The following is a 16,163-nucleotide window of genomic DNA, read 5'->3' on the forward strand; positions in this document are numbered from 1 at the left end:
AAATGTCTCTATCAGTGTTTTAAACAATTATATTTGATTTACCCAAGTCACACTAGTGGCAAACCTGCGGATCTTTTTTTGTCACATCCATAACGCATGTTTATTTTCCTCATTTAAAGTGCAAAACATGTTTACAAATTGCTATTTTCTGGTCCTTTAACACTGTGGTCAGTTGTTCTGAAAAATCTAAACTGATGTTTCAATATAATGTTAACAAATACTATATGAATTTATGTTTTGAGTTTTTACTGCAGATTTCACATTTATAACGCTGGAATTGCTCATATATATATATAGTTGAAACCGGAAGTTTACATACACAATAAATAGGCACATAACCATTTTTAAAAAAGTCAGATGTTAATGCGACTAAACTTTTTCTCTTTTAGTTACGTTAGTATTATCTAATGTGTTTCTGTCATGCTTAATAGCAGAATAACGAGAGACACATTTTTTTTTACTTTTCTTGAAAGTAAAGTTTACATACAATAAGTTTATTGTGTATGTATAATAATAATATTATTATGCTCAGATGATGGAGTCAAAGTTTTGGAAGTTTCTGATTGGCTAATTGACAACATTTGAGTTAATTGGAGGCACAACTGTAGAATAGTATTTAAGGAAAACCTCAAACACACTGCTTCCTTGTGTGACAAGATGGGAAAATCATCAAGCCAGAATTAACAAAAAAAAAACAGATAACAATTTGCTAAATAACACTGGGAAAAGACTAATTTTTGGAGACATGTCCTGTGGTCTGATGGAACTAAGATTGAACTGTTTGGCCATAATGACCAGTCTTACATTTGGAGGACAAAGGGGAAAGCTGACACGCCTAGGAACACCATCCCAACTGTGAAGTATGGAGGCGGCAGCATCATGTTGTGGGGCTGTTTTGCTGCAGGAGCGACTGGTCCACTTCACAGCATAGATGGCATCATGAAGAAAGAATATATGTAGAAATACTGAAGCAACATCTCAAGACATCAGCCAGGAAATTAAAACTTGGCCACAAATGGGTCTTCCAAACGGACCATGACTATAAGCACACTGCCAAATTAATTAAAATGTGCTTTAAGGACAGCAGAGGGAATGTTTTCGAGTTGCCATCACAAAGCCCTGATCTCAATTCTATAGAGAATTTGTGGGCAGAGCTGAAAAAGCTTGTGCAAGCAAGACAGCCTACAAATCTGACTCAGTAACACCAATTCTGTCAGGAGGAATGGGATAAAAATTCCTTCAAACTAAGCTTGTGGAAGGAGACCCAAACATTTGACCAAAGTTGTACAGTTTAAAAGCAAAGCTAAAAAAAATACCAAGGAAATGTGTGTAAACTTTTGACTGTCTAGAAATTAATTAAAGATTCTGAGAAAGAAAATTATCTCATTATTTTGGCATTTAGCAAATGTAAATCATTTAGGTAATCCTAACGGACCTAAAATAGTAAACGTTTAGTATGATTTACCATCCGACATTTAAAAAAAAAAATAGTTATGTTTCTTTTCTTTAGAGTGTATGTAAACACCTGGTTTCAACTGTGTGTGTATATATATATATATATATATATATATATATATATATATATATATATATATATATATATATATATATATTTGTGTGTGTGTGTGTGTGTGTGTGTGTGCGAATTGTTTTGACAATGCTGCATTTCATCTAGCCTGGTAAAATGTGTGTATTTGTCTTGCCTAACACTGTTGAAATTCTATTGAATTGTCATTCAGTCAATTCGGAGCTGGTTGTTAAAGCCTGCCTGTTGTTGGCTCTTTTGTAATTGGCTTGTATGGGTCATGTGAAGATCTGAGGCGAGCAGAGGCTTGTTGAGGAATGACTCCACACTGCCGTCTTTCCTAGAAGGAGTTGTGAACTCTGCTGTGTTAGTATCTGAAGTAACTCTGATCAAGGACACATCTGCTGTGTAACGCTTTTATTCAACGGCTGTTTATGGATGTTAACAAGCATTACTGGGCTTCAGGTTCAAGCTGGTAGGTCACTGGCTGCGGCTTTTCTGATGAATCATTTCTTTGCATTTTGTATTTCTATGGTAAACATGATTCTTGTTTAGTAGACAGAGTTGACATGCTGCTTCTGTGTTGATTTGATTGAAGTGTACACTGTTAAAAGTCATATGGTCAGTTAGTCATGACAACATACGTTTTTAGTTCATTGTAACTTGTTAAACTAAGTTAGTGGTGTTCTTCTGAACTTAGTTTATAAGTTATGCAAGCTGTTTTAAGTCAGTTTAATATCATTTACAATCAAATGACTCATAAGGTTAATTTCATTCAGAGTACAAAATTAAGGCAACCAGTATTCTTTTAAAGTGTAGGGTTAAATGTAATGTTTTGTCAAAACAGCCTCACTATTTACTCAAACTTCAGTGGGTTCAAACGTTTATGATTTTTTTTCTTCCGTTGAACACAAAGATAATGTTAGGAGATTAATTGTATGGAAGACAATGGCTGTCGTTTTGCCCAGCATTCTTCAAAATATCTTCTTTTGTGTTCAAGGGATGAAAGAAACTTAAACAAGTTTGGAACAAGCCGAGGATGACGAAATGATTACTATTACTTTAAGTAAATACAACTAAAGTAAGTCTTTAAGAGACAGTGTGCATGCTCACATGAGCTCATTGCTGCATAATAATCAGGAAAATCATGTCACGAAACAGAATATGGTAGTTTTTTCTTGCATTATGTGACTGAGTTTGATGTTGTTTGAGTGCAAGAGAACTTTTATCAGTGTAGTTTGACCTTTTTTTTAATCTTTATGTGATAATTTCAGTTTGATGGTGGTATTCAGGAAAATGACTATGTGAGATATTGACCCAACCAGGTTTTATGCGTGATTTTATGCTGGTTTAGGCCTTTCTTGAATGCATGGGATGATAACCGGTTTCAAGGTTTACCTTAGTTTGGAAAAGTCACGGTTTTAAAACTGCCAAAAAATTCTGTTATACGGGTCAGAAGGTATATATAAGGGGTTTTATGGGTTGTAAAGAAGTCTAAGTCTGTGTTATTGAAACTAATAAAGACAGCAGAAGTCAAACATTTATTTGAATTATTTAGCCTGACATGTTCACTGTTTCAAAATATTATAAATGTTTCCTAAAATAAAATGTATTATGTTCAGTGGGGGAAAACGTTGTTGTTTTTTTACCCAGACAATTAAAAAGAACTTATTTTAGAGCAGTAAACACAACAGCGTGATACCGTGAAACTCTAAAATCATTGTCCAAGGTTATCATACCATCAGAAACTTGTACCAGCCCATGCCTAGTCATGAATGAATAAATATATATCCAGAGGGCTCATAAATGTAAACTGAAGTGAGTATTGTCAAGTCTGGTTAGCCATACATGAATTTTGTCCTCTGCTTTTGACAGATCTATCACATGGTGCAGTGGGCATCAAATAGGGGTTAGGTGCCCTGCTCAGGGACTTCACAGCTGGATATTGAAATTGTGCAATTAATTTGCTCATCTAAATCTTCAATTCCTGCTAGGGAATCGAACCTGCAACCTTTTGATCTCAAGTCCAGCTCCCTAACCATTAGGCCAACTGCTTCATTTTTTATTTTTTTTGACATTTGTAAAAAAAAAAGTGGATGAGATCCTACTCCTCCATTGTCAAAATGGTGAATGCCAAACTTCCAGATTAGAAAAGCCAGTGCAAGCAAGACGTATTAGCAAGACGTTGTATTCTGTTATTATGGAAACAAAGATTTCCTCCGAGTTTTGACAACTGGTTGCAAGATGCAATGAGCTTCATCCACTTGGAAAAAATTAGGTTTAAAATAAATGGCAATACTGGGGCATTTTCTGAAACATGGGACCCATTTAGATTTTTTTTTTCTGAGCATGTCACATGATTAGGTACTTTATAAATACCCGAGGACTCAATTTTTTAAATAATTTTGGGTTATTTATTTAACTTTACTTTTATTTTATTTTTTATAATTTCTTCATTTTATTTACTTAATTGTTTTTATTTATTTTATTATTATTTTGCTATTATCATGAGTAATTTTTTTTCCTCTTTTTTCTTTAAATGATGAATGTAATTTCAACTTGTTTAGAGGGTAGGTGTGGGAATAATATTTGTTTAAATTTCTCTGTAAAAATACTTTGTTATATCTGAAAAGTTTAATAAACACAAAAAAAAGAAAAAAAAAAGAAAAGAAAACAAACAACCCCCCCCCAAAAAACCAAGGACATCATCGACTAGCATTAACACACTTTGGTCAAAGTTCAAAATAGCTTGATAATCTGCTCATGTACAGGTATACTTATCTATGCATGAACCACACATGCTCACCAAAAAAGCTAAATGTGCTCAAATAACACGCCGACAGGACATTTCTTTGTAGTATACTTGTTCCTGCTGCTTGCTGTCATGGTAACGCTGGTAAAATGACGCCTCTCGACTCGACAATATAATTTTACTCTTCAATAAAATTGGCTTGTGTTTTTCACAATCAGTAAAATTTAAGATATTTAAGTTAGTTCAATTCAAAAAAATTCTCACAGAAGTACTATTTATTACTTAAGTAATATATTTATTATTAATAAATTTTTGGTGTCAGTTTTAAATCAAGTGCATCTAAAAACTCTGGAATATCTTTTGCTTCAAAAATATGAATTATAGGTTCATTCTGATAATATCATTCAAGAAGTGTTATTGCTTGTATCACAATTACAACTGATAATGTAATCTAGCACAACAACACAACATTTACCATAGACAACAAATATCCAACACACAATAAAGCATTCAAACGTTGACCAGATTAACCATAAACAAACATGCCTAAGATACTGAAATAGAGGCCTATGATGTGTGTGAGCTGTTGATCATATTGACCGTCTCAGAGGTCAGCGCTGTTTGAGTGATTGAAAAAAAGTCATTTATTTATAATATATGAATTTGTCATCATGCAGCTCCAGTGGTGTAAGAGATTATGCAACAGTCTCATGTTGTCAGACTTTTGATCATCAGACTGCTCAGAATAAGCAGCTTATATATGTTTAGACCCGCCCACACAGACCAGAAGAGAGTTTGATTGACATCTGAAGTGGCCAATCATAGTTAGCTTTCCTTTTGATCATACGTCCATTGGTTTAGTCAGATGTCAAGTAGAACAGTTTAAAACGCCTAATTTAACAGCTGAATTTAAATAAATAAAATTGGATAAAAAATATTTGATTTTAAGTTTTTTTTCCTATTTTCTTATTTATTTTTATAGTCACAATTAAATATTTTTTTGTAAATTTCCTTAACTTTTAATGCATCAATAAATTAGTATTTGTTTTTTTATTCTAAAATTTTCATTTTGTTAAGTGGTTGTATTTTAATTATATTGGCATTTTTATTCATTCATTCATTTATTCATTCATTCATTTTCCTTCAGCTTAGTCCCTTATTTATAAGAGGCTGCAACAGCAGATTGGACTGACAACCATATGAGCATAGGTTTTACACAGCGAATGCCCTTCCAGCTGCCATCAAGTACTGGAAAACACCCATAAACACTCATTCACACACACGCACACGCACACACACACACACACACACACACACACACACACACACACACACACACACACACATACTCTCATACACTACGATCAGTTTAATTCACCTATAGCGCATGTGTTTGGACTGCAGGGGAACTCACGCAAACATAAAGAGAAAATGCAAACTTTTTGTGTATGATATTAGCAAAAAATAATAATTTTACAAAATTGGAAGTCAGATTATGTGCCTGTCTTCGAAATTTGGATTAGGAGCTTAAGTTACATGTTGCCCATGGAGGAAATGCCATATGGGATGACAAACAAACTAAACACATTTTTAAAAATCTGGAGCCCAATTATGTTTTATATCAGTAATGCTGACTTGTAACTCTTTATAAGAGGGATTGGTTTGGAGTAAGTCGAATTGTGGAGCCTACGTATTTCTCTGTAAATTATTTTTGTTTCATATTTAATTCTATTTATTTCCTTATGCTTTCTGGATGATGTTGTATTATGTTGTGTCCGTCTATTTGTGTATTTTGAAATGGCTTTCACAATTTCAACCCCCCACCCCCCTTTTTTTTTTTTGTTTTTTGTTTTTTTGTACTGTTTATGTTATTGATTATTTCTTATGCTAAAAACAACAAAAAGATGCAAACTCCACACAGACATGCCAATTGACCCATCCGGGGCTCGAACCAGGGACCTTCTTTCTCAAAGGCCACATTTTTAATTTTGTGAATTTGCAGCTATTGCAGATGAAATAATCTCAATGCAACAGGTTTGCGTACTGTAAACTGAGGTAATGATGGTGTGAAACCTCAGTGTGAAGCTCTAGGTTGAAAGACCAGCTCAGTCTGCAGAATTTGCAGCAATTTTGTGTTTTAAACCATTTGCAGGCTACACCAAAGACCAGTGCAGTGTTATAGCTTTATTCGTGATTGCTGACTGTTGTTCAGTTATTAATATTCACCTTCTTTTCAGGCCATTAGTCATCAAATTATCTGTAAACACCGCAGCTGTCATGTAAAGAAGGTGCAGCTTTCATTTAACAGAGTTGAAAAACCCTCACATCAAGGTCAGCACGATGCAGACGTGAACAAATGTGGTGAAATCTGAGTGCTTTTGTAGTTTACTCTGTAATTAGTCCATACACTTTCAGTAGTTTGACCTGTTTAGTGATTTAGAAATGAAAGTCGCCCAATCACAGCACTAAAATCTATGAAATAAAGGTATAATAAGCTGCCAGTGGGCCTTTAGGGTATCACAATGTACACTTTGGTACTTTATGAGAACTAATATGCACGTTTAAGATACAAAAATGTACTTTTAGGGTACCAATGTGAAGCTTTTAGGTAAAATAATGACAGATTTTTTTCTGAGAGTGTATGGAGGATCTGTAAAGGGAGTGAAGGCAAGTGTTATCAATCTATTTATGCTATTTTATCCTCCTTGTCACGATCACCAGCAATCCACTCCTGACAGATCGCTGGTGAACTACAAATGTCATGTTTAGGAACTACAAATCCTATCAGGCCATGCCAAACACCAGCTGTTCATCACAGCTGATGAGACACACACACACAGCTGAGACTTGTGATCACTGATTATTCAGATTATTTATTCACCACACATACACCAGTTTAAGATGGAGTATTTGCTGTTGTTGTATGTTTGTAGGTCTTTGTTTTGTATTGACCTTAGCTTGTTTATTGTTTGATCCTGTTTGCCACCTGTTTTGACCTTATGCCAGTTTTTTGACTACATTTTTGGATTGCCCTTATTGTACCAGCCACTTCTGTTTGTCCCTGTTTTACTTTAATATAATTTTATTTTACCTGCACTTGGATCCTCGTCTCTGTTGTTCCTTGCTTAGATTCCTAGTCGTGACACTCCTTTGCTTGGATGTTTCTATTCTTGAGGAAAAAGTGGATTCATTTTGCCACATGCATTTCCTTGTCTTGATAACAGCATACAGTTGAAGTCAGAATTATTAGCCCCCCTGGATTATTAGCCCCGTTTATTTTTTTCCCTCAATTTCTGTTCGTAGAGATAATTTTTTTTCAACACATTTCTAATCATAATAGTTTTAATAACTCATTTCTAATAACTTATTTATTTTCTCTGTGCCATGATGACAATAAATGATATTTTGCTAGATATTTTTCAAGACACATTTATACAGCCTAAAGTGACATTTAAAGGCTTAACTAGGTTAATCAGGTTAACTAGGCAGGTTAGGGTAACTAGGCAAGTTTTTATATAATGATGGTTTGTTCTGTAGACTCTTTAGATCGGAAAAAAATACAGCTTAAAGGGGCTAATAATATTGACCTTAAAATGTTTTTAAAAAAAATTAAAAACTGCATTTACTCTAGCCAAAATAAAACCAATAAGACTTTTTCCAGAAGAAAAAACATTATCAACATACTTTGAAACTTTCCTTGCTCTGTTAAACATTTAAAAAGGAAAAAAAATTCAAATTGGGGCTAATAATTCTGACTGTAAGTGTGTATGTGAAATTAGCATGTATGATTACAGTACACTGCAGTGCTTCACACAGGTTTGTAAATTACTTGTGGTGGTAGTCGGATTGAAACGCACCATTTACCCACATCTAATAGTTAACTATATGCGATTCATTCATTTTCCTTTCGGCTTAGTCCCTTTATTAATCTGGGGCAACTTATCCAGCATAAGTTTTACGCAGTGGATGCCCTCCCAGCTGCAACCCATCTGGGAAACATCCATACACACTCATTCTAACTCATGCACTACGGACAATTTAGCTTACCCAATTCACCTGTACCACATGTCTTTGGACTGTGGGGGAAACCGTAGCATGTGGAGGAAACCCACGCAAACGCGATGAGAACATTCAAATTCCACACAGAAAAATCAACTGACCCAGCCGAGGCTCGAACCAGCGACCTTCTTGCTGTGAGACGACAGCACTACACCGCGCCACCCAAAACATAATTAAATTTTTAACAATAATTTTATTTATTATGAAACTGTTATACACTGTTTCTTTTCAATGAGTTAAAGTAAAAAAGGCTGTTGAAATAAAAAAGAAACTCACTATTTCTCTTACTTTTATGCTATTCAGGAGCCATGTGCACCCACTGACAGGTCAAACCTGCTTCTCTCTCTTTCAAGTTCAAAGCAAATTTGAATGCCAAAGCGTTTAGATTGAATTCAGGCTTAAGGCTCCTACACACCGGGATGCTTTTCGTTTGCGTTTATCGTCAGACGTCTTTAAGTATTTAAACCCAATCGATTTTCACTGGCGTCAAGCTGAAGAGTATGCAAAATCAGTTTTGACATTAGATGGCGCTGCACAACTTTAAGCTTCTGACACCCGCTTATAACACGGAAGAGAGGAAGTTCACGCGCTTGTTGTTAAAGTTACTGGTGACTCAAACAAGCATGGATGGTTCAAGCAGTAGCTCCAGCTCTTTCGATGAAGAAATGATTATTGTTCACCAGTGCAGTAAGCAGCTCCACATTCATATCGCCTCTGGGCATCTTCTTCAATGTGCGCTCGCATTGACAGTTTTGCGCTTGAGCGCCTCCAAGTGCTGTTTACTGTAACTTCAGCAGCTTCGTGCACGTGAACAAAAGCGCGTCAAATAAAAAAAAAAGAGAAATAGGCGTTTTTTTTTTAAAAGACAATTTTGCACCTGGCCTCTTGTGCGATTTCCACGATCACATTGACGACCTTTATTTAGTCACAAGGAGTTAAACGTTGACAGAAAATGCGAGCTAATAACGTCTCGGTGTGCACGGGCCTTTAAATTTGATTAAATGTGTGTACCATTACACCTCTAACGAAGAGTAACATCTCCAGAAACACTCTTCAGTGCTGTTATAAATTGCCTTTACTATAAATAAAACATGGCCTGTGTTGAGTTTAAGTCTCATAATGTTATTTTTTTGCTTATATTTGAATGTCATTATGTTATCACTCTACCCATACTCTTGATAAGCCACGGCCTCTTTTTATCCTCAAAAAAAACGCTGCTCTGATGCATGTGCGTGCTTATGGATTAGCTTTAAGCCGTAAAACCGTAATTCCTCCGACTGCAGAACAAACCCGACTACATGCACCGTTCACACACAATCAGCATGTGTTTGTGCATGTTAATTCAAGAAGCTGTTGAGTCACTGACCCTTGTCACTGTTTAACCCGTCTGCGTGTCTCTTTTTCTGTCTCTCTCTCTCTCTCTTTCTGTTCCTTCCTTAATCTCTCAGTATTACACGCCTCCCCAGTCTTACTCCCTCCCCTCTTTCTCTCTCTCTCTCTGGCGTCAGCTCAGATCTGCAGTGGTTTATTGAGTCGGGCTGAGTCTTTGCTCTGCGTGCTCCTCATATGCACGCGCGTGCGTGCGTGCGTGTGTGTGTGTGTATGTGTGTGTTCGCTGTTATGCATAGATGGGAAGGAGGCTGCAAACAGACCGGTCTGCAGATAATTGTTAGGACATGCGTTTTCACACAGGAGCCCATTAAAGCGGTTCTACCCCGCGACAGGACTCTTCCTCTGTGGACCTGCGAGTGCTTCTCGTAACAAGTGAGTCGGCTGCTTTCCTGATGTCAACACACTGTCTGCTTTAGACTTGCATGAGCTTTTTCTTAAGCACATGCATGTCAGCCAGCTGACCGCCGGATTGACATTGCTCTTGGATTAGAAGTGTTTCAGGTTCGGAGGGCGAGAGGTGTCATCGTTTTTGTAGTCCGAGGATTGATGTTGAAATGAAGTGCATGATGGGGTTTTTTGCAGACATGGGGAAAGTTTCTTTCAGGGTTTTGGGTTATATTTAGTTAGTTCGATATAAACTGTAGAAGCGTGTCGGCATTTAGACTGCGAGGTGGGTAGGTAGAGTGTGTGAATGTGCTTGTGTTGCATGCACACTTCCTCCGGTGATGAGGGGAAGGCGGTCAGAAGTTTGTTTTTTAAGTCTCTGAGAAAAGAGAGAGAGTGTGTGTGTGAGTGTGTGTGTGTGTGTGTGACAGCAGCAGTGATCATAACTCATTACGACTGTCAGGAAACGTCACTTATGAGGAAACTCGCTTATCTGTGTTTCTTTTCGCAACGCAGCTCTGCATTAAAAATCCGGTGAGGGTTTTGTTCGATGCTTGTTATTAAACTGCTGGTTTAATTCTGTTTGAACTGTTCAGTGTTCTCCACTTAGACTTTAGATTCGGTCAGCGATGCTGGTGATGGATTTGATGAGAATGGCTAACCGCATTGATCAATGGCTGTATATTTACTTCATTAAGAATGTATTGAGCAACTGTCAATAGATTAAAACATATTAACATATGTACAATTTCCATAATCAAATTAGTTTATTCCCTATTTGGCACTTACTATGAGATTATTATTGGCTTAATTATAGTTACGTCATGGCGGTACAGTGGCTCAGTGGTTAGCACTGTTGCCTCACAGCATGAAGGTCGCTGGTTGAGTCCCAGCTGGGCCAGTTGGCATTTCTGTGTGGAGTTTGCATGTTTTCTCCATGTACGCGTTGGTTTCCTTCGGGTGTTCCCCCACAGTCCAAACATATGCATAGGTGAATTGGATAAACTAAATTGGCCGTAGTGTATGAGTGTTAATGCGAGAGTGAATGGGTGTTTCAGTGTACTGGGTTGCGGCTGGAAGGGCATCCGCTGCGTAAGACATGTGTTGGATAATTAGGCGGTTTATTCCGCTGTCGTGTCTCCTGATAAATAAGGGACTAAGCCGAAGGAAAATGATTGAATGAATAAATAATTATGTCATATTAACTATTTGTGTATTAAGTGGCCAGAGTAAGACATCAGTCAAAAATCAACTGCTGTACTTTGAGCATTTTTGTAATTTAATGCGTAATAAATAAATAAAAATCAGAATAAATCGAGTGCATTAGTGGCTGCCTGTATTTTCAGCAACAGAAGCTCTTTATCCATTCATTTGCCATCATCAAATCAGTTTATTTTGTAGTTTGATGTTCTCCCCGTGTTGGCGTGGATGTCCAAAGACATGCGCTAAAGGTGAATTCAAGAAACTAAATTGGCTGTAGTGTATGAGTGTGTGTGAATGAGTGTGTTTGGGTGTTTCCCAGTGCCTGGATGGGCATCCACTGCGTAAAACATATGCAGGATAAGTTTACTGTGGTGATCCGCGATGAATAAAGAAAGTAGGCCGAAGGAAAATGATTGAATGAAACTTTGGTTGAAAGCAAAAAAAATACAGCAAAATCAGACAAAAAAGAAAAGGCTGAAAGTTCAGTTAACAGCTTTATTGATGGAAAGAACTACAGACCTATGAAGCTTTGCAGATGACACAATCAATAGAGAAATGCTAAACTTTTTATTTAAAGTTGGTTGTGTCATTAACTAAAAAAGCTTTCAGCAGTTCTTTGGAATGATTAAGGCGCTATACAGCTCTTACATTATAGCACCTATGATATATGTGCTATTTAGGGCCTTAACCATTTTAAATAGCAGTTGAATATATTTTTTAGTCATTATTTTTGTAAATTTAGTGTTTCCCCTATGATTATGTCCATAGAACCACTTTTAGCATTCATCCATTTTCCCTCGGCTTAGTTCCTTTATTCATTTGGGGTCACCACAGTGGAATGAACCACCAACTTATCCAGCATATGTTTTACACAGCAGATGCCCTTCTGGCCAAAACCCAGTACTGGGAAACACCCATACACACTCACTCGTACTCGTGCACTACAGCTAATTCAGTTTATGTAATTCACCTATAGCAGTGATTCTCAAAGTGGGGGTCGGGACCCTCTGAGGGGCCAAGGGACAATGAAGGGGGGGTCGCCTGGTGATTTCCAAAAATTCATCTATTTTTATTAAACCATAAGAATTACCATATTTTATCCATAAACTACTGAAAAGAAAAAAAAAATAGTTGTATATAGTTACTATTTCTATTAGATTGCGCCCCCTGGGGTAATTACATTATATTAAAGACAGAAATAGCGTCAGATGCAGCAGATTTTATAACACCAGGTTAAACTTTCTGGCACATTTACAGCACTCACATACATAAAAAAATTAAACGAAGAATAGACTTGGGTCTATTGGTGTGTTTGCGCCATTGCATGCAAGATTTCTGTATTTATAACCACCTCAGGGGATATTGGGGGTCCCGAGTCACTGGCATTGTCATTGTGGGGGTCGCAGGCTGAAAAGTTTGGGAACCCCTGACGCCTGTTTAGAATGTTGGGGAAACCCAATCACCCTGAGGAAACCCACACCAACACGGGGAGAACATGCAAACTCCACACAGAAATGCCAACTTGCCCTGCTGGGACTCAAACCAGCGACCATCTTGCTAACCACTGAGCCACTGTGTCGCCATTTTAGCCATTAGGGCTTAATGATAGTTCAACATCAACATCAGTAAATTTTCTTGCACATAAGAAAAAACAGAGACGTGATTGGCAGTAAATCTCATCCCAAAGGCCAGAGTGCGCTCTCTTTCTCACACAAGTTGTGCAGAACAACCAAATAGGCCCCAAATGTCTATGAGAAATCTTTACAGCATAGGATAAACAGAAGATTAAACTGCTTTCATTTGATTCAACTGGATCAATAAACTCATGACCATGATAACATGTAGTTTATCTGAGTTATTCTTATAATATTCCTGATAATAAGGAATGTAAAGATGCAACACATTTGTCACTGCTTATTAGAATGTTATTATCAAATTTGTTCCAAACCATTCAACCCAGGCTCATTCTAAAAATTTAAAAATCCACTATATACATTGTTGGAGAGTGCCAAATACGTCCCAGGAACTACATTTTTTTGCAGTTTTTGTCTTTGTAAATTCACCAGAGGCCGCTGTGTACACTTTTTCAGATCTGACCGATCGACTGACCCACCCTCCTTATTCCCTAAACTCAACCAACAGTGTTTTCAAAAGCACAGATTGACCCGCCCACCCCTTTCCCTGAACCCAACCAACAGTGTTTTCAAAAGTAATCCAGAAAAAGAAAAACTCTCGCCTGATTTTCACTGTTTTTTTTAGATTTTACCACATTCTCATCTTATTATTTACTACTTTATTTTTTGGCTTTTGTTTTATTCTTACCGCTTTCTGGAACCGTTCTTCACTGGACTCAAACTCTGTCATCATGGTCAAATCCTCTCTGATTCTCAAGTTTGCTGACGTAGGTGTCGAGCTACTGGACAAACTGGTAACTGGCTGACAAGCAAAAAAAGAAACGGTGCCCTGTCCGCTTGTTTAGTGGTGATGTATGTAATACTGTTTCCGGGTCCAAGCCACTCATTTGAATTGACAAAATACTCGTGTAAGACAACTTTTTATTCATATAACACATTAAAGTAAATTTTATATAAAGTCATAGTGTACACAACAATCTCTGGGCTTGCTGCATCACAAATACCAAAATTTTAACAATTTATAAAAAGTTAATCACTTTCTGGCCATCGGATATTAGGCATGGACATACTGCGATCGCGATTTTCGAAAGTATTGTATCGATTTGTAAACGTTTATTATTAGCTATTTATTTGATGAAATTTGAAACCCATTGAGTTTCATAGAGCGCTTGAACCCGGAAGCCCCTTTGCGTGACTTCACACTTAACAAGCGGGTAGTGTTTGTTGTATAGACAAAATGCTGCCATACATACTTCTAGCTACATAATCTACATTCTCCTGAAATGTATGTTTCAGAATGAGCCCAAGTTGAAACCATTTGAGTAGCTATAAGGTTGTTTAGACTTTATTTGTTCCATTAACTGAACTCCGAGCAGTTATTGATAACTGAAGTGTATTGTTTAAGTTACTAATACTCTAAATGTTTGATAATATTAACACAAATAATATATGTGTATATGACTCAATAACAAAGTTTACAGTACTCAAACCATTTCTTTCGAAACTTAAATCCTTCACCGCAGTTGGTTTCCTCAAAACAAACAACTTATCCGATGTAGTTTACAGTGTAGCTGATTACAGAGCCGGCTTTACAGACAAATGCACACCATTTAGTCCCACTATTAAGTCCTAATTGTTGTAATTCAATTAAGCTGAAGTAATGCAAACAGATATATTAAACAAAAGCAACACTGGCACTCATAACAGCCCTGTCTCCACAGGTTTATCCATCAGTTATAATAAAAAAAATCAAGTGCTTATTGATAAAAATGTGTTTAGTTTTTTTTCAGTTGTGCTCTATTGGACTAACATGCAGTGTTTAAAGTGTATCCAGCAGCGATGATGTCACTGTGACATCTGCATGCTCACTGATCAGCTTTTCTTATGTTGCATGTGTGTTTTTTTTCTCTGTGTGTGTGTGTGTGTGTGGAGTCGACCAAATATGTGTCTAAGCTGCGTGACGGCGGCAGAACGCCTCTGATGCAGCATTTCATTTACACCGACACAAACCCCAACACTTCTTCTGATGCCTTGCTAATGCATTATCGTTCAGAAACCGCTCATCAATGTTCAATATGTGCTTTAATGACACAGATTCTCTTGCTTCTTCTGGCTATAGAGATATATGTGTCAGTGTATATCTACGTGCATGATCGCGGCTTAGTAATATTAATAGCTTGCTTTGTATCTGCAGTTGAGGTTTTATATGTATATGCATGTATGGTTGTTATCGTGAAACGCAGCCGTAAAGCTGATCTATTAGTGTGAAAGCACTGAGGAAGGAAGTGTTCGCTTAGAAGAGGTCAGTGCAGAGGATGCCCTTTAAAAGCAGAGAATTCCTCCACCAACAGTTGGAAAAGTACATAAGATAGAAACGCATGTGACTCATCCTGAGGCTGAGACTATGTGTGCGCTGGTGTCTGGTCTTTCGTGAGTCGCCTCGACAGCAAAAGAAGGAAGAAAGACAATACAGCGGGCAAAGAGAAACATTACGCTGCAAGTGGTTTCTTATCAAGATTTCACACTGTTGTTAGTGCGTCTGTATAAAAGTGCATCAGGAAGAAGAAAGGCTGAGGATTTATCGCATTAAGTACAATAGAGCTGAAGGCAATGTAGGGTAAAAGGTCATTAGATGGTTTTTATTATTCACTCCCACACTTTTAGGCCCTGTTTACACTAATACATTTTAGTTTTAAAACGCATAACTTATGACACCGTTACACCTTCCGTCCACACTACACTGGAGTTTCCGAACACCAAAAACGCTGCTGCTCTGTGTCGGTGTGGATGGGGGAAGATGGTGTGGATAGTATCTGAAGAACGCAAAAGAAGCCACATGTAGGCCAACCATTGACATTTTGTTCGAACGTCATCGCACCGACCGCGGGATACCAAACAAGGACAAAGGGGCGGAGCTACAGAAACCTGCTAGCATTTTGCTTAGACTGGCTTTTCTTTGGGAGAAATACTTAATACTTTATTACCTGCGATTCGTTTGTGTTCTGACCACATGTGTCATGACCACATTTAGACTTTTATTTAGATTTAGAAACTGAAAAACACTGTTGTAATATATTAAGCCACTAAGCATTGTTGAGGAACTGTTGAGTGATGCAAGTGTTGTGGGTAAACATATTCATTCTCAAAAACCTACAGCAAAGAAATAAATTAAATGTTACATTGCCACACTGATTAAAATGGCTATTAAATTGAT

The 16,163-nt window shown here is 37.1% G+C and overlaps 1 protein-coding gene and 1 long non-coding RNA gene across 37 annotated transcripts in view; one reads left to right on the forward strand and one right to left on the reverse strand.

Moving 5' to 3' along the window:
* The window catches only part of inpp4b (inositol polyphosphate-4-phosphatase type II B), a 405,764-nt gene that overhangs the window by 176,386 nt on the left and 213,215 nt on the right, over positions 1-16,163 (forward strand). For 7 of the 36 annotated variants that reach the window (XR_015477090.1, XR_015477089.1, XR_015477091.1 and 4 more), the window contains exon 1: positions 9,867-10,100. The exons of 28 other annotated variants lie outside the window; for them this stretch is intronic. The gene's annotated coding sequence lies outside the window, so the exon portion shown is untranslated. Of the gene's footprint in view, positions 1-1,868; positions 2,001-9,866; positions 10,101-16,163 lie in introns of those variants that run through there. One more of the 36 variants, XM_087237886.1, reaches the window with a different exon arrangement.
* The window catches only part of LOC147847018 (uncharacterized), a 919,394-nt gene that overhangs the window by 42,814 nt on the left and 860,417 nt on the right, over positions 1-16,163 (reverse strand). The gene's annotated exons all lie outside the window — the stretch shown is intronic.

Source organism: Danio rerio, chromosome 1 (assembly GCF_052040795.2).
Source record: "Danio rerio strain M-AB ecotype USA chromosome 1, GRCz13ab, whole genome shotgun sequence".
NCBI classification, from domain to species: domain Eukaryota; kingdom Metazoa; phylum Chordata; class Actinopteri; order Cypriniformes; family Danionidae; genus Danio; species Danio rerio.